Source organism: Bufo bufo, chromosome 1 (assembly GCF_905171765.1).
Source record: "Bufo bufo chromosome 1, aBufBuf1.1, whole genome shotgun sequence".
Classification (NCBI taxonomy): domain Eukaryota; kingdom Metazoa; phylum Chordata; class Amphibia; order Anura; family Bufonidae; genus Bufo; species Bufo bufo.
This window is the reverse complement of record NC_053389.1, coordinates 363,569,100-363,593,901: the sequence shown is the minus strand read 5'-3', so window position 1 is coordinate 363,593,901 and position 24,802 is coordinate 363,569,100.

The following is a 24,802-nucleotide window of genomic DNA, read 5'->3' as shown; positions in this document are numbered from 1 at the left end:
CCCCAGTGTCGTTCCTGGTACCTCAACCCAACCGTCACCCCGAAAAAGATGTCGTGTCTGTAGCAGGAGTGGAATAAGGCGTGACACCCGCTATTTCTGTCCTGACTGTGCTGACCACCCTGCCCTATGCTATGGAGAGTGTTTCCGGAAGTACCACACACAGGTACACCTAGCATAGGGATTGCATCTCACAGGACAGGCACACAGGGCTATTAGGGCCCTTTTACTCTCAGCTGCTGCAAACCTCTCCTTTCACCTGGGATAAAGTGCATAACGTACTTCGCCACATCTTTGGGCGATTTGCGCTTTGCACATTGTCCCATGGGGAAGGAGAGGTTTGTTCTATAAAGGTAAAAAAAACTAAACAAAAAAAAAATTACCGGTAAGTAAAAAAGTTAAAAAAGTTTAAAAAAGTTAATATGTTCTGTTCTAAAGTTAATAAAGTTATTGCTTTGCGGCCTGGTTTTTTCTTTTTTGTTTTGTTTTTTTTACCTTCCAGGTGGACCAACCGATCGACCAGCTGCAGCACTGATGTGCATTCGGACAGAAGCATTGTGCTGCTGTCAGATTACACGCAAGTCGGTGTATGCGGCGCTGCAAGACGAGATTTCTCCTCTGCAGTAAAAGATATGTTTGCCGAGGCATATGAGCTGAGGAGGTGGCGGTGTTCATATACTTTGGCAAACACTTTGTATATATAAAAAAAAAAATCCCGGCAATGATTTATTCATCCACATCGATTGATGTGAATGGAGAAATCTGGTTTGCCAGGGCATACGAGCTGAAGTGGGTATGGATGTTGGGCGGAGCTCCTATGTCCTGGCAGACGCCTTTCCCCTCCTTTTTCTTTTTTTGGCAGAGATTTTTTCATCCACATTGATCGATGCGAATGAAGAAATCTGTGCCGTTCATTTTTTTCTTTCAGCCCAGAGGCTGAACGGAAAAAAAAAATCTCATTACCCGTATGCTCAATATAAGGAGAATAGCAGAAACTCCTAATGCTGGGCATACATGTAATGATTGCGGAGACCCTCAAATGCCAGGGCAGTACAAACACCCCACAAATAACACCATTTTGGAAAGAAGACACCCCAAGGTATTTGCTGAGGGGCATATTGAGTCCATGAAAGATTGAAATTTTTGTCCCAAGTTAGCGGAAAGGGAGACTTTGTGAGAACAAAATCCAAAAAATCAATTTCCGCTAACTTGTGCCAAAATTTTTTTTTTTCAATGAACTCGCCATGCCCCTCATTGAATACCTTGGGGTGTCTTCTTTCCAAAATGGGGTCACATGTGGGGTATTTATACTGCCCTGGCATTTTAGGGGCCCCAAAGCGTGAGAAGAAGTCTGGTATCCAAATATCTAAAAATGCCCTCCTAAAAGGAATTTGGGCCCCTTTGCCCACCTAGGCTGCAAAAAAGTGTCACACATGTGGTATCTCCGTATTCAGCAGAAGTTGGGGAATATGTTTTGGGGTGTCATTTTACATATACCCATGCTGGGTGAGATAAATATCTTGGTCAAATGCCAACTTTGTATAAAAAAAATGGGAAAAGTTGTCTTTTGCCAAGATATTTCTCTCACCCAGCATGGGTATATGTAAAATGACACCCCAAAACACATTCCTTACCTTCTTCTGAGTACGGAGATACCAGATGTGTGACACTTTTTTGCAGCCTAGCTGGGCAAAGGGGCCCACATTCCAAAGAGCACCTTTCAGATTTCACAGGTCATTTACCTACTTACCAGACATTAGGGCCCCTGGAAAATGCCAGGGCAGTATAACTGCCCCACAAGTGACCCCATTTTGGAAAGAAGACACCCCAAGGTATTCCGTGAGGGGCATGGCAAGTTCCTAGAATTTTTTATTTTTTGTCACAAGTTAGTGGAAAATGATGATTTTTTTTTTTTTTTTTTTTTTTCATACAAAGTCTCCTATTCCACTAACTTGTGACAAAAAAAAAAAATTTCCATGAACTCACTATGCCCATCAGCGAATACCTTGGGGTCTCTTCTTTCCAAAATGGGGTCACTTGTGGGGTAGTTATACTGCCCTGGCATTCTAGGGGCCCAAATGTGTGGTAAGGAGTTTGAAATCAAATTCAGTAAAAAATGACCTGTGAAATCCGAAAGGTGCTCTTTGGAATATGGGCCCCTTTGCCCACCTAGGCTGCAAAAAAGTGTCACACATCTGGTATCTCCGTACTCAGGAGAAGGTGGGGAATGTGTTTTGGGGTGTCATTTTATATATACCCATGCTGGGTGAGAGAAATATCTTGGCAAAAGACAACTTTTCCCATTTTTTTATACAAAGTTGTCATTTGACCAAGATATTTATCTCACCCAGCATGGGTATATGTAAAAAGACACCCCAAAACACATTCCTCAACTTCTCCTGAGTACGGCAATACCACATGTGTGACACTTTTTTGCAGCCTAGGTGGGCAAAGGGGCCCATATTCCAAAGAGCACCTTTCGGATTTCACTCGTCATTTTTTACAGAATTTGATTTCAAACTCCTTACCACACATTTGGGCCCCTAGAATGCCAGGGCAGTATAACTACCCCACAAGTGACCCCATTTTGGAAAGAAGAGACCCCAAGGTATTCGCTGATGGGCATAGTGAGTTCATGGAAGTTTTTATTTTTTGTCACAAGTTAGTGGAATATGAGACTTTGTATGAAAAAAAAAAAAAAAAAAAAAATCATCATTTTCCACTAACTTGTGACAAAAAATAAAAAATTCTAGGAACTCGCCATGCCCCTCACGGAATAGCTTGGGGTGTCTTCTTTCCAAAATGGGGTCACTTGTGGGGTAGTTATACTGCCCTGGCATTCTAGGGGCCCAAATGTGTGGTAAGGAGTTAGAAATCAAATTCTGTAAAAAATGATGAGTGAAATCCGAAAGGTGCTCTTTGGAATATGGGCCCCTTTGCCCACCTAGGCTGCAAAAAAGTGTCACACATCTGGTATCTCCGTACTCAGGAGAAGGTGGGGAATGTGTTTTGGGGTGTCATTTTATATATACCCATGCTGGGTGAGAGAAATATCTTGGCAAAAGACAACTTTTCCCATTTTTTTATACAAAGTTGTCATTTGACCAAGATATTTATCTCACCCAGCATGGGTATATGTAAAAAGACACCCCAAAACACATTCCTCAACTTCTCCTGAGTACGGGGATACCAGATGTGTGACACTTTTTTGCAGCCTAGGTGGGCAAAGGGGCCCATATTCCAAAGAGCACCTTTCGGATTTCACTCGTCATTTTTTACTGAATTTGATTTCAAACTCTTTACCACACATTTGGGCCCCTAGAATGCCAGGGCAGTATAACTACCCCACAAATGACCCCATTTTGGAAAGAAGAGACCCCAAGGTATTCGCTGATGGGCATAGTGAGTTCATGGAAGTTTTTATTTTTTGTCACAAGTTAGTGGAATATGAGACTTTGTATGAAAAAAAAAAAAAAAAAAAAAAAATCATCATTTTCCACTAACTTGTGACAAAAAATAAAAAATTCTAGGAACTCGCCATGCCCCTCACGGAATAGCTTGGGGTGTCTTCTTTCCAAAATGGGGTCACTTGTGGGGTAGTTATACTGCCCTGGCATTCTAGGGGCCCAAATGTGTGGTAAGGAGTTAGAAATCAAATTCTGTAAAAAATGATGAGTGAAATCCGAAAGGTGCTCTTTGGAATATGGGCCCCTTTGCCCACCTAGGCTGCAAAAAAGTGTCACACATCTGGTATCTCCGTACTCAGGAGAAGGTGGGGAATGTGTTTTGGGGTGTCATTTTATATATACCCATGCTGGGTGAGAGAAATATCTTGGCAAAAGACAACTTTTCCCATTTTTTTATACAAAGTTGTCATTTGACCAAGATATTTATCTCACCCAGCATGGGTATATGTAAAAAGACACCCCAAAACACATTCCTCAACTTCTCCTGAGTACGGGGATACCAGATGTGTGACACTTTTTTGCAGCCTAGGTGGGCAAAGGGGCCCATATTCCAAAGAGCACCTTTCGGATTTCACTCGTCATTTTTTACTGAATTTGATTTCAAACTCTTTACCACACATTTGGGCCCCTAGAATGCCAGGGCAGTATAACTACCCCACAAGTGACCCCATTTTGGAAAGAAGAGACCCCAAGGTATTCGCTGATGGGCATAGTGAGTTCATAGAACTTTTTATTTTTTGTCACAAGTTAGTGGAATATGAGACTTTGTAAGAAAAAAAAAAAAAAAAAAAAAAAACATCATTTTCCGCTAACTTGTGACAAAAAATAAAAAGTTCTATGAACTCACTATGCCCATCAGCGAATACCTTAGGGTGTGTACTTTCAGAAATGGGGTCATTTGTGGGGTGTTTGTACTGTCTGGGCATTGTAGAACCTCAGGAAACATGACAGGTGCTCAGAAAGTCAGAGCTGCTTCAAAAAGCGGAAATTCACATTTTTGTACCATAGTTTGTAAACGCTATAACTTTTACCCAAACCATTTTTTTTTTACCCAAACATTTTTTTTTTATCAAAGACATGTAGAACTATAAATTTAGAGCAAAATTTCTATATGGATGTCGTTTTTTTTTGCAAAATTTTACAACTGAAAGTGAAAAATGTCATTTTTTTGCAAAAAAATCGTTAAATTTCGATTAATAACAAAAAAAGTAAAAATGTCAGCAGCAATGAAATACCACCAAATGAAAGCTCTATTAGTGAGAAGAAAAGGAGGTAAAATTCATTTGGGTGGTAAGTTGCATGACCGAGCAATAAACGGTGAAAGTAGTGTAGGTCAGAAGTGTAAAAAGTGGCCTGGTCTTTCAGGGTGTTTAAGCACTGGGGGCTGAGGTGGTTAAAGGGTTTCTGTCACCCCATTAAACAGTTTTTTTTTTTTCCTTTACTAATAATCCCTATAGTGCGATCTCATGATACATAAGCAAATTAATCATTTTGGTTCAGTAGAATTTGCTAAAAATCGATTTTTAAAATATGCTAATTACCTTGCTACCAGCAAGTAGGGCGGCTACTTGCTGGTAGCAGCCGCATCCTCCGATGGTAATGACGCCCCCTCGGCATGCTGATTGACAGGGCCAGGGAAGGGAATCGTTCTCTGCTGGCGCTGTTAAAATTTGAAATCTCGCGCCTGCGCCGTACCTGTCTTCAATCGGCGCAGGCGCACTGAGAGGCGGCCGCTCGCTCGACCGCTCCATCCTCAATGCGCCTGCGTCGATGACGTCATCAAGTACACCCGGAAGAGAAGACGCCGGCATCGCTGGAAGGAGGCGGAGAGTCTGGTGACGTCACTGGATGCTCGAATCAGGTAAGTATGTACATAATAAGCATGCTGCCACAAAAACCACCAACGAAATGGGAATAAATAATTTTATAAAAATGACAGTTATTAACACTATACCACCAATGATTATTAATAATAAATCTCTTCCGGGTGTACTTGATGACGTCATCGACGCAGGCGCATTGAGGATGGAGCGGTCGAGAGAGCGGCCGCCTCTCAGTGCGCCTGCGCCGATTGAAGACAGGTACGGCGCAGGCGCGAGATTTCAAATTCTAACAGCGCCAGCAGAGAACGATTCCCTTCCCTGGCCCTGTCAATCAGCATGCCGAGGGGGCGTCATTACCATCGGAGGATGCGGCTGCTACCAGCAAGTAGCCGCCCTACTTGCTGGTAGCAAGGTAATTAGCATATTTTAAAAATCGATTTTTAGCAAATTCTACTGAACCAAAATGATTAATTTGCTTATGTATCATGAGATCGCACTATAGGGATTATTAGTAAAGAAAAAGAAAAATAACGGTTTAATGGGGTCACAGAAACCCTTTAAGGCCTTATTTCAGTAATATAATAAAAATATATACCCACTGCACTGCTGCAGTTATTTCTGTTGAAAGCGTATAGTGGCCTTAATTCAGTAATACAAGAAAAATATATAACCACTGCATTGTTGCAGTTATTTATATTAAAAGCATATAGGGCGCTATTTCAGTAATTAAAAATATATACCCACTGCACTGCTGCAGTTATTTCTGTTGAAAGTGTATAGTGGCCATATTTCAGTAATAGAAGAAAAATATATAACCACTGCCCTGTTGCAAAAATTTCTGATGAAAGCTAATAGGGCAGTATTTCAGTAAAAAAAGAGAAATATATACACACTGCACTGTTGCAGTTATTTATGGTAAAAGCGTATATTTGCCTTATTTCAGTAATGCAAAAAAATATATATACCCACTACACTTTTGCAGTAATTTATGGTGAAAGAGTATAAGGCCTTATTTCAGTAATGCAAGAAAAATATATACCCACTGCACTGTTGCAATAATTTCTAGTGAAAGAGTATAAGGCCGTATTTCAGTAATGCAAGAAAAATATATACCCACTGCACCGTTGCAGTTATTTCTGGTGAAAGAGTATAAGACCATATTTAAATAATACAAGAAAAAGAAATACCCATTGCACTGTTGCAGTTATTTCTAGTGAAAGAGTATAAGGCTGTATTTCAGTAATGCAAGAAAAATATATACCCACTGCACCGTTGCAGTTATTTCTGATGAAAGAGTATAAGGCCGTATTTCAGTAATATAAGAAAAATATATACCCACTGAACTGTTGCAGTAATTTCTGATGAAAGCATATAGGGCAGTATTTCAGATAAAAAAGAAAAATATATACCCACTGCACTGTTGCAGTTATATCTGTTGAAAGCGTATAGGGCCGTATTTCAGTAATACAAGAAAAATATATACCGACTGCATTGTTGCAGTTATTTCTGTTGAACGCATATAGGGCAGCATTTCAGTAAGAAAACAAAAGAGAAATATATACCCACTGCACAGTTGCAGTTATTTCTGGTGAAAGAGTATAAGGCCTTATTTCATTAATATAAGAAAAATATATACCCACTGCACTAATGCAGTTATTTCTGTTGAAAGCCTATAGTGGCCTTATTTCAGTAATAAAATAAAAATATATACCCACTGCACTGTTGCATTGTTGCAGTTATTTCTGTTGAACGCATATAGGGCAGCATTTCAGTAAGAAAACAAAAGAGAAATATATACCCACTGCACAGTTGCAGTTATTTCTGGTGAAAGCGTATAGTGCAGTATTTAATTTAAAAAAAAGAGAAATATATAGCCAGTGAACTGTTGCAGTTATTTCTCATGAAAGCCTATAGTGTAGTATTTCATTAAAAAAAAGAGAACTATATACCCACTGCACTGTTGCATTAATTTCTGGTGAAAGAGTATAAGGCCGTATTTCAGTAATACAAGAAAAAGATATACCCACTGCAGTGTTGCAGTTATTTCTGGTGAAAGAGTATAAGGCTTATTTCAGTAATACAAGAAAAAGATATACCTACTGCACTGTTGCAGTTATTTCTGATGAAAGTGTATAGGGCAGTATTTCATTTAAAAAAGAGAAATATATACCCACTGAACTGTTGCATTTATTTCTGGTGAAAGCGTATAGTGGCATTATATCAGTAATACATGAAAAATATATACCTTCTACACTGTTGCAGTAATTTCTGGTGAAAGCATGTAGTGGCCTGTTACGACACTCACCGCCAGGTAGATGAAGCCGCCGTTTAGTGAATAATCCCCTTTCTCCAGAAATGCAGTTTTTAATCCAGCCGATCGTCAAACTTCTTCCACAGCTAGCAATAAACTAAAGCGCTGTCCCAATAATAAATCCCTCCACAAACGAGACCAAGCTCCGTCTTGAAGGTCAAACAGGAATGTTTTATTGAGGGCTACCTGCCCGTATTTATGCAGGTCCCCATCTGGTGGACACGCCCCTAGGGGACCAGAATGGAGACATGGACACAGGACAGACATGCAGCACTACAGAGACAATACATCCCCACAATGCATCATGGTTTCCTCCTCTCTGCCCTGGAGACACCCGAGGAGTAATCCAATTATCTCTCAAGACAGAGGGAAATCACCAATACACATGTGGGGACAACAGAACAGAAATCACCATTTAAACATACAATGTCACAACCCTTTTCAATACACAGACATTTAACATCTCACAATGGCACGAATTAGACCAGGAGTTCAAGTTAGTTCGAGTCCTTTGTGAACAATGAGGCCATTTAGGTTAACTAGCAGCACACTCCTCTCCTGGGTGGCCGTCCATTCGGTAGTTTCAATCGGTATTTGGGGAAACACACGAACAGGGGCCTACGGACAGGAAATCCAGCGAAATGAAGGCAAACAGACGAACCAGCAATATAGGTCTATACAGATGGATCTGTCACACGGCTCCCCCCTTGTGGGACACTCCGGCAGACCCGGCTTGACCCTTTAGCGGGTCAACTTGGGGATGACCGGACTAGGAGGTAGCAAGAACGTCGGTTTGCCGGGACAATCCATCTGCATTTTCATTCTGCTTACCGGGTCGGTAGCTGATGGTGAAGTTATACGGTTGTAAAGCTAAACTCCACCGCAGCAGTCTACCATTGTCTCCTGAGACCCGGTTAAGCCAGACAAGGGGATTGTGGTCCGTCACAAGGGAAAATTCCTGTCCATACAAATAAGGGCTTAACTTTTTCAATGCCCAGACCAGGGCCAAGCATTCCTTCTCCACTGCTGCATAACTCACTTCTCGGGGTAACAGCTTTCTACTGAGATATGCGACAGGGTGCTCCCTTCCATCTTCCCCGACCTGGCTCAGCACAGCCCCCAGTCCATACATGGAAGCATCTGTATGGACGAGAAAACGTTTGTTAGGGACTGGGACAGCCAGGACAGGGGCATTTACAAGAGCCTGTTTGAGTGCTTGAAACGCAGCTTCACAAGCCGGAGACCACAGGACCTGCTTAAGGAGATTTTTCTTGGTCAGGTCAGTCAGGGGCTTAGCAATAGTGCTGTAGTCTGGGACAAAGCGTCTGTAATACCCTGCTGTCCCTAGGAAGGCTAACGCCTGGGTCTTAGTGATAGGTATGGGCCAGTTAGCTACTGCCTCTATCTTAGCCGGCTCCGGTCTCTGGCTTCAATGTCAGGCCAGCAGCCAGAATTTTGTCCAAAACTACCCCTACATGTACTAGGTGTTCCTCCCAGGACCCACTGTAGATTGCAATGTCATCCGGGTATGCACAAGCAAATTCCTGGAATCCATCGAGAAGTCTATCCACCATACGCTGAAAGGTACCTGGGGCATTCTTCATCCCAAATGGCATGACCTTAAATTGGTACAAGCCAAATGGGGTGACGAAGGCCGACTTGGGGATAACATCCTCGGCCAGGGGAATCTGCCAATAGCCTTTACACAGGTCTATGGTGGTCAGATAGCGTCCCCTGGCAATGCGATCTAATAATTCGTCTAATCGGGGCATCGGGTAGGCGTCAGTGGTGGTCCGCTCGTTGAGCCGCCTGTAGTCTACACAGAACCGGGTGGTCCCATCTTTCTTAGGCACCAGGACTACAGGCGAAGCCCAAGGGCTATCGGAGTGTTCGATGACCCCAAGCTGGGTCATCTCCTGTATCTCCTTCCGCATTCCTTCTCGGACTGCTTCAGGGATACGGTAAGGGGTCTGTCGCAGGGGGTTCTGTCCAGGGGTCTCTACCTTATGTACAGCTAGGGTAGTGTAGCCAGGCTCTTGGGAGAACGTCGCCTGCTTCTCCCACAGAAGCTGTCTTGCCTGTCCCTTCTCTGTGGGGCTTAATCTATCCCCTAGCTGTACAAGACTAGTAAGGTCCGTCTGGGAGTCCCTCTCTAACAAATCGGGTAAGGGTAAACTCTCTGTATCGTCTGCAGCAGGGGCACATACTGCAGCGACATCCTCCGGTCTCTCCTGATACTCCTTTAGCATGTTCACATGAAAGGATCGCTGGATCCTTTCATCTGAACATCTGGTTATAAGGTAGGTAGTATCACACACCTGAGCTAACACCTTATACGGGCCCTGCCAAGATGCTTGCATCTTGTTCGCCTTCACAGGTTTGAGCACTAGCACTTTCTGCCCAACCTGGAAGACTCGCTGCCGGGCACCCTGATCGTACCATCTCTTCGGTCTCCCCTGGGCCACCTGGAGATTCTCTCTTACCATCAGGGACAGTTTCTCCATGCGGTCCCGGAGTTCCAGGACATACGGTACTATGGGGGTCCCTTCCTGCTCTGTCTCCCCCTCCCAGTGGCCTCTAATGACATCTAGGGGTCCACGGACCCTCCTCCCATAGAGCAACTCAAAGGGGGAGAACCCAGTAGATTCCTGGGGCACCTCTCTGTAAGAAAACAACAGATGAGGCAGGAATCGCTCCCAGTCTCTGCAAGTGTCAGAAAAGGTCCTCAACATCTGTTTGAGGGTGCCATTAAATCGCTCGCAGAGGCCATTAGTCTGTGGATGGTACGGGGAACTAAGTATCGGTTTAATGCCGCACACCCTCCACAGTTGCTGGGTGAGCACAGCGGTAAATTGGGTTCCCTGGTCAGAGAGAATCTCCTTAGGGAACCCGACTCTAGTAAAAATCCTAACCAGGGCATCAGCAACTGTCTCTGCCTCTATATTAGACAGCGCTACTGCCTCTGGATAGCGAGTGGCATAATCCACCACGGTGAGAATATACTTCTTACCGGATGGACTAGCCCTGGCCAGTGGACCCACAATGTCAACGGCTATGCGGGCAAAGGGCTCCCCAATGATAGGCATAGACATAAGCCTAGCTCTTGGGTGGTCCCCCCGCTTTCCTACCCGTTGACAAGTGTCACACGTACTACAATATATCCGCACAGCCTGATTAAAATTTGGCCAAAAGAAGTTCTGCATGATCCTATAGGCTGTGCAGTGGGACCCTAGATGTCCGGCTAATGGAACATCATGCCCTATCCGCAGAATCTCCTGCCGGTATTTTGCGGGCACCACCAGCTGTCGATTCGGCGGATGGGCAACACTTTTCTGGGACGGTTTAGGGATCCTATATAACCTGTCCCCCACCCATTCATACCGCTCCCCATCTACTCCTTCCTCTCCAGTATCTGCTCTGTCTCTATACTTCTGGAGAGTCGGATCTGCCTGAGCTTCCCTCCCAAACTCCTCTGGGGAATCCCAGCTAGCAAAGGTCTGTCCTGGGGTATCAGTCGGGGAATCGGGTCTTACCTGGGTCTCAGCGGCAGGTGGGCTCGTTCCAGCAACACGGGTCTGGGCCCGGGTAGTCACTGGGTTGACATCAGCAGGTCCCATTGGAGCATAAGCAGAAACCAAAGGGGCCAGGTCATTCCCGAGCAAGACATCAGCAGGCAAGTCTTTTATAACCCCCACATTCACATGTCCAGAGCCCACTCCCCAATCCAAATGAACCCGGGCAACAGGTAGACGGAACACGGTGCCTCCTGCTACCCTCACTGCCACAGTATTTCCAGTGTGTTGGTGTTCCGAAACAAGGTTCTTTTGGAGCAGGGTCATAGTGGCTCCGGTGTCTCTCAGACCAGTGACCACTTTGCCATTTAGTCTAACGGTCTGCCTGTGCTGCTGCCGGTTATCCTGCTGGGCTGCTTGTACTGGATCCGCCTCATGTAGTATACCCCAAAATTCCTCCTGCTCAAGACAGTGAGCGGAAGGCTGGGGTGGCTGCTGATTTCCGCTGGCTGGTTTTCTCCACGACTGCGCTTGGTTGGTATTGTTCAATGGGCACTCCGGTCTCTTGTGCCCCAACTGTTTGCACCCATAGCACCGGATAGGCTGAGAGTAATCCCGGGCGTTGAACCGAGCTGGCTGAAAATAATTGTTCGCTAGTGGTATTGTGGGGGTGCGTTGCGCTGGGGGTGATACACAGTAGTGGTTGGAGGTGCTGCCGGTTTGTACTCCACTCGGGTAGGGACCTTGGCTGCTGTCTGGTCTAGCCTTCGTGCATCTGTGTATTCATCGGCCAGACGAGCAGCTTCAGGTAAGGTAGCGGGTTTGCGGTCCCTAACCCACTCTCTGACTCCTGCAGGTAACCGATCAAAGCAGTGCTCCAACAAAAATACTTGCAGCACCTCTTCCCCAGTTACCGATTGGCACCCTGCCATCCAGTGGGCTGCGGTGCGGTGTACCCTGCATGCCCACTCCACATAAGAATCGCCAGCCTGCTTGTTAGTGTCCCGGAATCGCCGCCGGTACGCCTCAGGGGTGACAGCGTATCTGGCCAAAAGGGCATCTTTTACTGCCCGGTAACTTGTAATTTCCTCCTCTGGGATGGCCCGGCCAGATAATTTCCCAGAGAGGATAGTGACCCATTCCTCTGCGGGTACCTGGTGTAAGGCACACTGCCTTTCAAAATCGGCCAGGAACCCGTCAATCTCTCCCTCCGTTTCCACAAAATGTCTAAATGCAGCAAAAGGTACCTTTCTCCTTCCATTATTATTATTATGGGGTACCTCTGCTGCTGCAGCTCCTCTTCCCTGGAGCGCCTGTTGTGCCGCTACTGCTGCTTGCACCTGGACCACAATATCTGCTGCAGGGTTGGGGCCAAGGTGTGCCAGCCTTATCTGGATTGCCCGGTTAAATTGTACCTCCTCGGGTGTTAAATCCAGTATGCCAGGCACATTAGCTCTCTCCGTTCCCTGTGCTGCATCCCATCTCCAATAATATAGAAATAATCTTTCTCTTCTTGAGATTACTCGCTGATCGTCCTCTGCGTTCCAATATATCTTTAAGGGTAGCACGCCTTAATTCCTCATACTGCATTTCCACCCTGGGATTTGTAGCTGGCCTTCTGGGTGGTGGGATTCATCCCGTTGCTTGCCACCAATTGTTACGACACTCACCGCCAGGTAGATGAAGCCGCCGTTTAGTGAATAATACCCTTTCTCCAGAAATGCAGTTTTTAATCCAGCCGATCGTCAAACTCCTTCCACAGCTAGCAATAAACTAAAGCGCTGTCCCAATAATAAATCCCTCCACAAACGAGACCAAGCTCCGTCTTGAAGGTCAAACAGGAATGTTTTATTGAGGGCTACCCGCCCGTATTTATGCAGGTCCCCATGTGGTGGACACGCCCCTAGGGGACCAGAATGGAGACATGGACACAGGACAGACATGCAGCACTACAGAGACAATACATCCCCACAATGCATCATGGTTTCCTCCTCTCTGCCCTGGAGACACCCGAGGAGTAATCCAATTATCTCTCAAGACAGAGGGAAATCACCAATACACATGTGGGGACAACAGAACAGAAATCACTATTTAAACATACAATGTCACAACCCTTTTCAATACACAGACATTTAACATCTCACAATGGCATGAATTAGACCAGGAGTTCAAGTTAGTTCGAGTCCTTTGTGAACAATGAGGCCATTTAGGTTAACTAGCAGCACACTCCTCTCCTGGGTGGCCGTCCGTTCGGTAGTTTCAATCGGTATTTGGGGAAACACACGAACAGGGGCCTACGGACAGGAAATCCAGCGAAATGAAGGCAAACAGACGAACCAGCAATATAGGTCTATACAGATGGATCTGTCACATGGCCTATTTCAGTTCAATAAAAAATATATTTACTCAGGTCACTTCTGCAGTTATTTCATACACACAGTTCACATTTTGGTGTTATTTGCGCTAAAAACTTTATTGCCATATGTAAGAAACAAAAGCGAAAAATATATGCAGTTAACTTTTCCTGTTATTTACGCTAAAATCATTTATAAGCCCCTTTCAGTCAAATACGAGCAATAAATACACATACCACGTTTGTTTTTATTTCCGCTATAATAATTTTGCGGCCTATTTCAGTCCGAAACGAGGAATTTATGGGCAGTTTACATTTACTATTTGTGCTAAAAGTGGTTAGTGGCCTATTTCTGTCCAAAAAGAAAAATATATTCTGGGCTTTTAGTGTTGTTTTAAATTGCTTTTAATTATTTTAGTTCAGCTAAAACTATGTCAGACATAGAAGTACCAGGACATGCACAGAGGAGTGGCAGAGGCATAAATGTTTCTGGCGCAGGCAGAGGTTGCAGCAGATTAAGGGGCCTGGCAGCAGGAGTCGCAGCGAGAGGCCTGAGCTCCCGGTGTCATCTACTGGTCGTGTCTTGACCAGCAACCCAGCGGTTATTGATTGGTTAACTCGGTCATCCAATTCATCCCAAATTACATCAGATACACCCAGCCAACAGTCGGTGGGTTCGTCAGACACAACCCTTAGTTGGAATGGCCTGCGATCAGGCCCTGTGCCCTCACCTGTCCTCAAACTGCCTCTTTCCTTTGCTGTACCCTCAGCCACAGAAGTACTATCTGCTGTGGGCTCAGCTGTACTATTAAGCGAGGACGAGCTACTCGAGGACAGTCAGCAGCTAATGCCCAGCCAATATTTGGAGGAGACATCTGCCGCTTCCTCCATTAGGCGGGCATGTAGTGATGAGGAGAGTGGCGTGGGAGGTGGTGTTGTGAGCGGTCAGGCTCCTGACCCAGAGAGCGTTGAGGAGGACACCAGTGACTTGCAGACACTTCTCGAGAATGATGAAGCCGATCGCACTTGGGAGCCGGGTGAAGAAGGGGCTTCATCATCATCGGGAGAAGAGGGTGGAAGCTTGCCCACGAGGCAGCAGCAGAACCTGAAATGTGGTAGCATGGCTGTTGGGGTCAGCAGGATGGAAGCAGTGGGAGGTCAGCAGCCAAATGGGCCCGTGGTAGACCACCTGCTTCGCAGCAGCCTAGCTGCCCTGAAAGTAGTGGTGCACGGGTTCACACAGGCAGCGGCACTAGCAGTCAGTGAGTGCGGAGTGTTGCGGGGAAAATTAGCTACTCGGCGGTGTGGCAGTTTTTTTTAAGACTCAGGAGCAACATATGCAGCCACACATGCAGCAACACCATAAAGTGGCCTGGGACAATCGTGGCTCTGATGTGGTGGTCCAGCCTGCCGAAGCCACTGCTGCATCACCTAGTGGCACACACCCCATTACAGGCAGTCAAGGCTCCACTGGCTCAGCAGAAGGGAGCTGTCTGTCTGTCCCATTGTCTGCTGGACCTGAAGCTCCTGCTCCTCCTCCTTCTATTCCTCGTCAGTCATTCCGCCAGCAATCAATCACTGAAGCGATTGCTAAGAGACAGCAGTATGCATGCACGCATCCAACGGCTCAGAAGCTGAACGTGGTGCAGTCCCTTCCTTTCCAAGTGGTGGACTCTGCACCTTTCATAGAACTGATGTCTTGTGCCGAGCCGAGGTGGAGAGTCCCCAGCAGTCATTTATTTTCACAAAAGGCAGTACCAGCCCTGCACACGTATGTAGAACAGAAGGTGAGCCAGTCCTTAAGCCTGTCTGTGTCTGCCAAAGTGCATGGTAGCGCTGATGTGTGGAGCTGTAACTACGGTCAGGGACAATACATGTCCTTTACGTCCCACTGGGTGAATGTGGTTCCTACACAACCACACCAGCAACTTGGCCAGTGACACCACTTCCGCCTCCACGTTGTCACACCATTTGTCCTTCGACAATGTCCGCCTTTGCCTCCTCATCCTCCACCATGTCCTCAGCCTCCACTGCAGGGACAAGTCACAGTGCCCCTCCAGCATTCCACATGTGCAGGGCACGGCGGTGTCACGCGGTTCTGCACCTGGTTTGCCTGGGCGAACGTGGTCACGCAGGGGAGAAACTGTCCTTCAAAAAGAAATCGACTGCTGGCTTTCTCTGCGACAACTGAAAATCTGAACCATGGTGACTGACAACGGGAAGAACATATTGTCGGTGCTGCATCAAGGAAGGCTGAGCCATGCACCGTGCATGGCACACGTGTTCAATCTGGTTGTCAAGCGGTTCCTGAAGTCTTTCACCCATCTGCAAGACAACTTAAAAATGGCCAGGAAACTTTGCATGCACTTCAGCCACTTGTACATTGCAAAGCACACCCTCCATAAGCTGCAGCGGCAGAACGGCATCCCCCCAACATAGACTGATATGTGACGTTTCCACCCTCCATATGTTGGACTGACTGTACGAACAGAGAAAGGCCTTCAACGATTTATTGATGATCCAAGCGGATAGGAATACTCCCCTTTGTAACTTCAATGTCAGCCAGTGGCAGCTCATGTGTGACACCTGCCGTTTGCTCAAGCCCTTTGAGGAGGATACGTTATTTGACAGTCACAAGGACTACTAGGTGATGAACACCGTCATTCCACTGCTATATGTCCTGGAACAGATGCTGGTGAATATAGCTTGTCAGAGAACTGAAGATGTGGCGCCTAGATCTAACAGCCACTTGAGCCCTGTGGGGGCTGAAATGGAAGAGGAGGAGGAGGGAGAGGAGGACATTGAAGCACGGGCAGTATGTAGCCAATTGAGTGTTTTTTCTACTGCGGTGACAGGAGAGGAGGAGCAGGAGCAAGAGGGTGATGAGGAAGAGGAGACAGAGGACCCAGACACACAGTGGCAGTATGCAGTGGAGATGGATGCAGGGAATCCTTCAGAGTCACTTGCACAAACGGCCCGCTGCATGCTCACTTGATTGCATAGCGACATCAGAATTGTCACTATTCGGCAGAGAAACGACTTCTGGCTCTCCACCATGTTGTACCCTCGCTACCGTTCCAAAATGGGGGCCTTTTTTAAACCCACTGAGAGGGAGGACCAACTGAAGTACAACAGAGACATCCTATGTAATCAGTTGGCCTCTGCCTATCTGCGCCATCATCCATCCTCTCGCAGGTCTGACCATGGGGGCCCTCTGCGCTCACATTCCACTGCCATGGCTGCTGGGGAGGGGTGCGGTGGCAGGAACAGTAGCAGCTCCATCAGAAGCAGCCTGAGTCTAGAGTCCATGATGAGCAGCTTTCTTCACCCGCATAGTGAAGAAACTACTCACCAGCAGCAGCAAGTAGACCTGGAGCAGGACCTGAACCAGCAGGTGGTGGTATACTCGGACAGCACGTAACATTGGAGATCCGCTGGACTACTGGGCAGCCAAACTGGATTTGTGGCCGCAACTGGCAGAGTTTGCCCTGGAAAATCTGTCCTGCCCGGCCAGTAGTGTGGCATCAGAGTGGGTGTTTAATGCGGCAGGAGCCATAGATACCCCAAGAAGAACTCGCTTGTCCACCCAAAATGTGGAGAGACTTACTTTTGTCAAGATGAATCAGGCGTGGATAGACAAGGATCTCCACCCACCGATGCCTGATGCAGCAGATTAGATCATTCATCTCCACACCATGTCACCATGCCACTCTGTGGTATCATACTGCTGCTGTTGCTGCCAACTCCAAACTATGTCATCTTGCCACTCTGTGGAATCATGCTGCTGCTGTTGCTGCCATCTCCACACTCTGTGGTATCATGCTGCTGCTGTGGTTGCCATCTCCATGCTATGTCACTGTGCCACTCTTTGGCATCATGCTACTGCTGTTGCTGCCATCCCCACGCTACTGTATGTCAGTGTGCCACTATGTGGCATCATGCTGCTGCTGTTGCTGCCATCTCAACACTATGTCACCATACAACTATGTTGCCTCCTCATGCTGCCATCTCCACACTATGTCACCTTGCAACTCATTTTTATCATCATGCTGCTGCTGCTTAAAAGGCCTTAGAGTGATCACCTGCCCCACAATCTAATTTGGGTTTTGGAACCGACAAACCCAACTTTCTTTTGAGGGCTGCATTAATCTGTAGGTTACCGTTGTACAGCTCTACAGATAACTTTCCATCTGCATCTTTCTCAACAATTTGTGCCCTCAGTCTTTTATCCTAACTCTGTCATTGTGCCACTATGTGGCCTCCTCATGCTGCCATCTCCAAACTATGTCACCTTGCCAGTCATTTTTATCATCATGCTGCTGCTGCAAGGTCTTGGGCTGATCACCCGCCCCACAATCTAATTTAGGTTTTGGAACCGACAAACCCAACTTGCTTTTGAGGGCTGCATTAATCTGAAGGTTACAGTTGTACAGCTCTACAGATAACTTTCCATCTGCATCTTTCTCAACAATCTGTGCCCTCAGTCTTTATCCAGACTCTGTCATTGTGCCACTATGTGGCCTCCTCATGCTGCCATCTCCACACTATGTCACCTTGCCAGTCATTTTTATCATCATGCTGCTGCTGCAAGGTCTTGGGCTGATCACCCTCCCCACAATCTAATTTAGGTTTTGGAAGCCACTCTGTAGCCTCCTGATGCTGTTGCCAACTCCAGACTCTTTCATTGTGTCACTCTGTGGACTTCTCATACTGCTGCAAATTACACACTCTGTCATTGTGCAACTCTGTGGCCTCCTCATGCTGCCACCACCTCCAGAATCTCTGTCATTGAGACACTCTGTAGCCTCCTGATGTTGTCACCAACTCCAGACTCTGTCATTGTGCCACTCTGTGGCCTTCTCATACTGCTGCAAACTTCACACTGTGTCATTGTGCCACTCTGTGGCCTCCTCATGCTGCCACCACCTCCAGACTCTGTCATTTTGCCACTCTGTAGCCTTCTTGATGCTAACATGGACCTGTAAGACTTGAGTTATTTGGTCAGTTTTGACCCAGTGACTACCCAAATAAGTGAAGTGTGCAGTGATTCTAATAGCAACGCCTGTCATCTGCATGTCATCCTCACTGACAGTATTATTTCATTAACCCAGCATACTCCCTATGCGTGTTACTGAAAGGCACAGTGATCTACATCCATATAAAGGCTCTCTACAGCCCGTAAATAGCCATTTTTTAACGCGATTCGTCGTAAATAAATTCGGATCAAAGCTAATTTTTTCGGAAAATTTGGCCAACCAGCCGAATCAAATTTTTTAGAAATTCGCTCATCTCTACTAATAAGTGAAGTGTGCAGTGATTCTAAGAGCGACGCCTGTCATCTGCATGTCATACAGACTCACAGTATTATTTCACTACCAAAGCAGACTCCCTATGCGTGTTACTGCAAGGCACAGTGTTCTACACCACTATAAAGGCTCTCAGCAGCCAGGAAATAGCAATTTTTTAATGTAATTCACCGCAAATATATTCGGATCGGAAAAAAAAATCCTGAAAAGTTTGGCGAGTGCAATTTAGTCAGCTTGTTGGCCTCTTTCCAACCTGCACACAAAACAGTTACTCACAGCATCAAAGCTTCCACTAATACATAGCACTATGGTATGTAATGCCGCCGCCATTTAGCTTTTGTACTGTGTAGATAGGGATATACCCATATATTTCTATGAATACAGAAGTAGGAATGAATGAATGAATGAATGAAAGGTGTTTTGGCCACCTGCATCACTAAGATATCACTATGCCAGTGCTGAGAGATGGAATCCTTTAGTAGCAGGAAAGCTACTGTGGATGCCTTTCCACCATCAAATGCAGGAGAAATGAGAAACATCTGGGGGCACTACTAGAGAGGAAAATGTACATAAAAATCAACAATATTTTATTGCATGCATATTGCAATATTATTTTTTTGAAATATTCTATTCATTGCATACTTTTCACAGAAAAAACAATTTTTAGGTAAACACATTATTTTGAAATAAAATATAAATAGAGATGAGCGAATTTCAAGTTATGAAATTTGTTCACGCTTCATTTACTGGTAAAAAGGTGAATTGTGTTATGGATTCCATTACCATGGACCATAATGCAATTCTATGATGGAATGCCTTTAGAGGCATTCCATTATTCATTCCGTCATAATAGAAGTCTATGGACTGCAAAACGAGTCCGCACGTTTCCGTTATGCAGGAGAGAACTCCCCTGGTTAATGGAAATGGGACGGATCCGTTTTGCAGCCCATAGACTTCTATAATAATGGAATGAATACCTGAATGCCTCTAAAGGCATTCCATTCTGCATTCCATCATAGAATTGTGTTATGGTCCGTGGTAACAGAATCCATAATGCAATTCACCTTTTACAAGCAAACAAAGAGTGAACAAATTTCATAACCTGAAATTCGCTCATCTCTAAATATAATACAAAATAATAAAATACTAGAATATTTTTTTATTTGCTATGTAAGCATATTACAAAACATTATTTAAAACAGTTTTAGATAAAAGACCTGTTCGACTTTTGACAGCAACACTAACTTTTTACTTTCTCCTGTAATGTGTGCTGTACATGCCCTCTTTGAAGGAGATTGCTTGTCACAGAAAATGATTTGTGTCATCATCTTGGCTGTCACACATTCTTATGATATCCAGATAGTGTGAGAACGTCAGGCTATCAAGCAGCTTCTTTGGATGAAAGGTGTCTGTCACACAAAGTGCAATATGGTATGTCAGTATCTTTACAAACTTTCTGAAACAGTGCAACAAATGGAAAACCTTAACATACTCACCTTTTCTGCTGTAAATTACATTACAAGTTTGTAAACATTTCTTAATAAACTGGTAAATCATATTTTTGAAAAATATGTCACGCTATAGATCTTTTTTGTGCAATAGTTCAAACATGCACTTTCAGGAAGGTCATGAGAATAATAATAATAATTTATGAAAGAAAGCAGCATCAATAAATGCATTAAAACTGAACTAATATAGAAAATACAAAAATACTTTAAAGAGGCATTCCAGGAATCCCTATTCATAATGAGACTATGCAACAGAACAAATATTGCACTTGCACTGCTCTTATGACATTTTGTTTAAAAAAAATGTTCCAGTTAAAACCCCTCTGTGACAAGCCTGTTTTCAGCCTTACTGACCAAGGGCTTGTTTTTTTGTGGGACAAGTTGTAGCTTTTAATGGTGACATTTTGGGGTACAAATTAGTGTTGATCGAGCACCAAAGTGCTCGGGTGCTCTGGCCAAACACATCAGGATGCTCGGGTGCTCTACCGAGCACCCGAGTATAATTGAAGTCAATGGGAGAACCCGAGAATTAAACCAGGCACCCGCTGCTCTGAAGAAGGGAGGGTGCCTGGTTCATAGGAAAAGGTCAGAAATTGATGGAGACACCACCGAAATGGTTTGGGAACAGCATGGAGAGAATTTCTCGATGAATCTTGGACTCCCAGGTCGCTGCCGGGAACCATGTTGGCCAAGTAGTACTCCACTTTTACAGACTGACAATAATACACACAAAACTGAAAAAAAAATGTTGTTAAGAAGCATTATTTCCTGTATATTTGCTTGTATATAAAGTGCAAGTGCTGGCAAAAATTACAAGGAAGAGGTACTCCAATACAACCTGTATATCACGTAATGGAGGGCCTCATTCACATTGTGGTACAATAGTTCAGGTAGTGGGACTCCTACATTCATAAAGCCTATGCACTAAGTGAAAGGACTGCCAAAAATTACAAGGAACTGGCACTCCAAAACACTCTTTGTTACACATAAAGTAGGGCATTATACACACCCTTGAAAATTATGATTGATGGCCTGCTGGTGACCCTCAAAAACATTTGGAGCAAGGGCCTGCTGATCTGACCATCTAAAACATTAGGGGCGAGGGCCTGCTGCCGCATTGGTGACTCTAGATAACCTCTGGGCGAATGCATGTCCTCGTGACGGCGAGGATCTATTTGGATGTCTGCCCTATCAACTTTCGATGTTCTTTTCTGCTCCTACCTTGGTGATCACGGGTAACGGGGAATCAGGGTTCGATGCCGTGGAGGGAGTTGGAGAAATCTCATTGGTTGTTGTTGCCTTGCCCCTTTTTTTGCTAATTGTGAACCACCCAGAGAGCGTGGGGCAAGTTATTAAAGCACAAGCATCCAAGGAAGGCAGAAGGCGCACTGCAGTTACCCACTCCCGACTCAGGGAGGTAGTGACGATAAAAAACAAGAGGCCCTGTAATTGGAATGAGTACACTTTCCGTTAACGAGGATCTATTGGAGGGCAAGTCTTGTGCCAGCAGCCGACTTGCTCCCGGCCTCCACAACGTTCACCCAGTGTTCCGTCATGGTGAGGATTGTGTTGACCAGACTCTTGGCTACTGAGACTGGACTTGTAGGTGAGGGCCTGCTGCCGCTTTGTTGACTTCTAGGCGATCGCACGTCCCCTATCAACTTTGGAGCAATTTTTCAACAAGGACCTTCTGGTATAGCATTGTTTTGCTTGTCCTCTCCACCAATGGAATGAGAGATGAGAAGTCTCTTTGTAGCGGGGGTCGAGAAGGGTGAATACCCAGTAATCCGTGTTTTCTAAAATGCGTATAACATGCAAGTCATGGGAAAGGCAGCCTAACATGAAGTCAGCCATGTGTGCCAGAGTACCAACAAGCAAGACTTCGCTGTCGTCATCAGAAGGTGAGCTGAGTCTGTAAAAGATTGTAGCTAAGGGCCTGCCGGTGAGCTGACCGTGTAAAACATTATAGGCGAGGGCCTTCAGGAGAGCTCACCCTGAAAAAATTATATGCAAGAGCCTGCAGGTGAGCTGACCCTATAAAACATTATATGCGAGGGCCTGCAGTTGAGCTGACCCTGTAAAACATTATATGTGAGGGCCTTTAGGTGAGCTGACCCTGAAAAAATTATATGCAACGGCCTGCAGGTGAGCTGATGCTGTAAAAAATTATATGCGAGGGCCTGCAGGTGAGCTGACCCTGTAAGACATTATATGCGAGGGCCTGCAGGTGAGCTGACCCTCTTTAAAATTATATGCGAGGGCCTGCAGGTGAGCTGACCATGTAAAAAATTATTTGCGAGAGCATCATATGCGACGAATAAGCATGTTGATATGAGGGAAGACACCCTAAGGTATTCCGTGAGGGGTATGGTGAGTTCATGTAAAATTTTATTTTTTGTCACAAGTTAGTGGAATATGAGACTTTGTAAAAAAAAATAAAAAAATTTATAAAAATCTATTTCCGCTAACTTGTGCCAAAAAAAAAAAATCTTCTATGAACTCACCATGCCCCTCACGGAATACCTTGGGGTGTCTTCTTTCTAAAATGTGGTCACTTGTAGGGTATTTATACTGCCCTGGCATTTTAGGGGCCCTAAAGCGTGAGGAATATTTTGGAATCCAAATGCGTTAAAATGCCCTGTGAAATCCTAAAGGTACTCATTGGAATTTGGGCCCCTTTGCGCATCTTGGCTGCAAAACAGTGTCATTCATGTGGTATCGCCGTACTCAGGAGAAGTAGGGCAATGTGTTTTGGGGTGTATTTTTACATATACCCATACTGTGTGTGAGAAATATCTCTGTAAATGACAACCTTTTACATTTTTTTATACAAAGTTGTCAATTTACAGAGATATTTCTCTTACCCAGCATGGGTATATGTAAAAATACACCCCAAACCACATTGCCCTACTTCTCCTGAGTATGACGATACCACATGTGTGCCACTTTTTTGCAGCCTAGGTTCGCAAAGGGGCCCAAATTCCAATGAGTACCTTTTAGGAGGGCATTTTTAGGCATTTGGATTCCAGACTTCTTCTCACGCTTTAGGTCCCCTAAAATGCCAGGGGAGTATAAATACCCCACATGTGACCCCATTTTGGAAAGAAGACACCCCAAGGTATTCCATGAGGGGCATGGCGAGTTCATAGAAGTTTTTTTTTTTGATCATTGTGGATGAAAAAATCTCTGCCAAAAAATGTGCAAAAAAAAAAAAAGAGGGGAAAGGCGTCTGCCAGGACATAGGAGCTCCGCCCAACATCCAAACCCACTGAGCCCGTATGCCCTGGCAAACCCGATTTCTCCATTCACATCAATCGATGTGGATGAAAAAATCATTGCCGGAATTATTATATATTTTTTTTATATACAAAGTGTTTGCCAAAGCATATGAACACCGCCCCTCAACTCATAAGCCTCGGCAAACATATCTTTTTTACTGCAGAGGAGAAATCTCGTCTTGCAGCGCCGCATACACCGACTTTTGTGTAATCTGACAGCAGCGCAATGCTTCTGTCAGAATGCACATCAGTGCTGCAGCTGGTTGATCGTTTGGTCCACCTAGAAGGTAAAAAAAAAACAGGCAGCAACGCAATAAATTTATTAACATTAACTTTATATGACATTTGAAACAGAACATTTACTTTTATAAACTTTATTGAACTTTTGGAACATTAACTTTTTTGCTTACCTGTGATTTTTTTTGTTTTTTTGTTTTTTTAGCGGGTCATTGAAGTCCACCCCTCCCATGAGCAAATTATAGTCGTGGACCAAGAGGGGCTTTTTAATAACACTGGTTGCCCGTTCAATTTGGATTGTCGTGTCTGCGTGAATGGAGGAGAGCATGCAAACGTCACACTTGTCTCCCCATTTCACCGCGAGCAGTTCTTCGTTACACAAGGCAGCCCTCTCCCCCCTTGCAAGACGGGTGGTAACGAGCCTTTGGGGGAAGCCCCGGAGACTAGGTTGCGCAGTGCCACAGCAGCCAATCTGTTCTAGAAACAAATGCCTGAAGAGGGGCACACTTGTGTAGAATGCCTGAAGAGGGGCACACTTGTGTAGAAATTGTCCACATAAAGGTGGTACCCCTTGTCAAATAAGGGTGACACCAAGTCCCAGACTGTCTTCCCACTGCTCCCCAGGTAGTCAGGGCAACCGACCGGCTCCAGGGTCTGATCTTTACCCTCATAGACACAAAATTTGTGGGTATAGCCTGTGGCCCTTTCACAGAGCTTATACAATTTGACCCCATACCGGGCGCGCTTGCTTGGGATGTATTGTTTGAAGCCAAGGCGCCCGATAAAATATATCAGGGACTCGTCTATGCAGATGTTTTGCTCAGGGGTATACAAATCTGAAAATTTGGTGTTAAAGTGGTCTATGAGGGGCCAAATTTTGTGGAGCCGGTCAAAAGCTGGGTGGCCTCTGGGACAGTGCTGTTATCACTAAAGTGCAGGAAACGCAGGATGGTCTCAAATCGTGTCCTGGACATGGCAGCAGAGAACATGGGCATGTGATGATTTGGGTT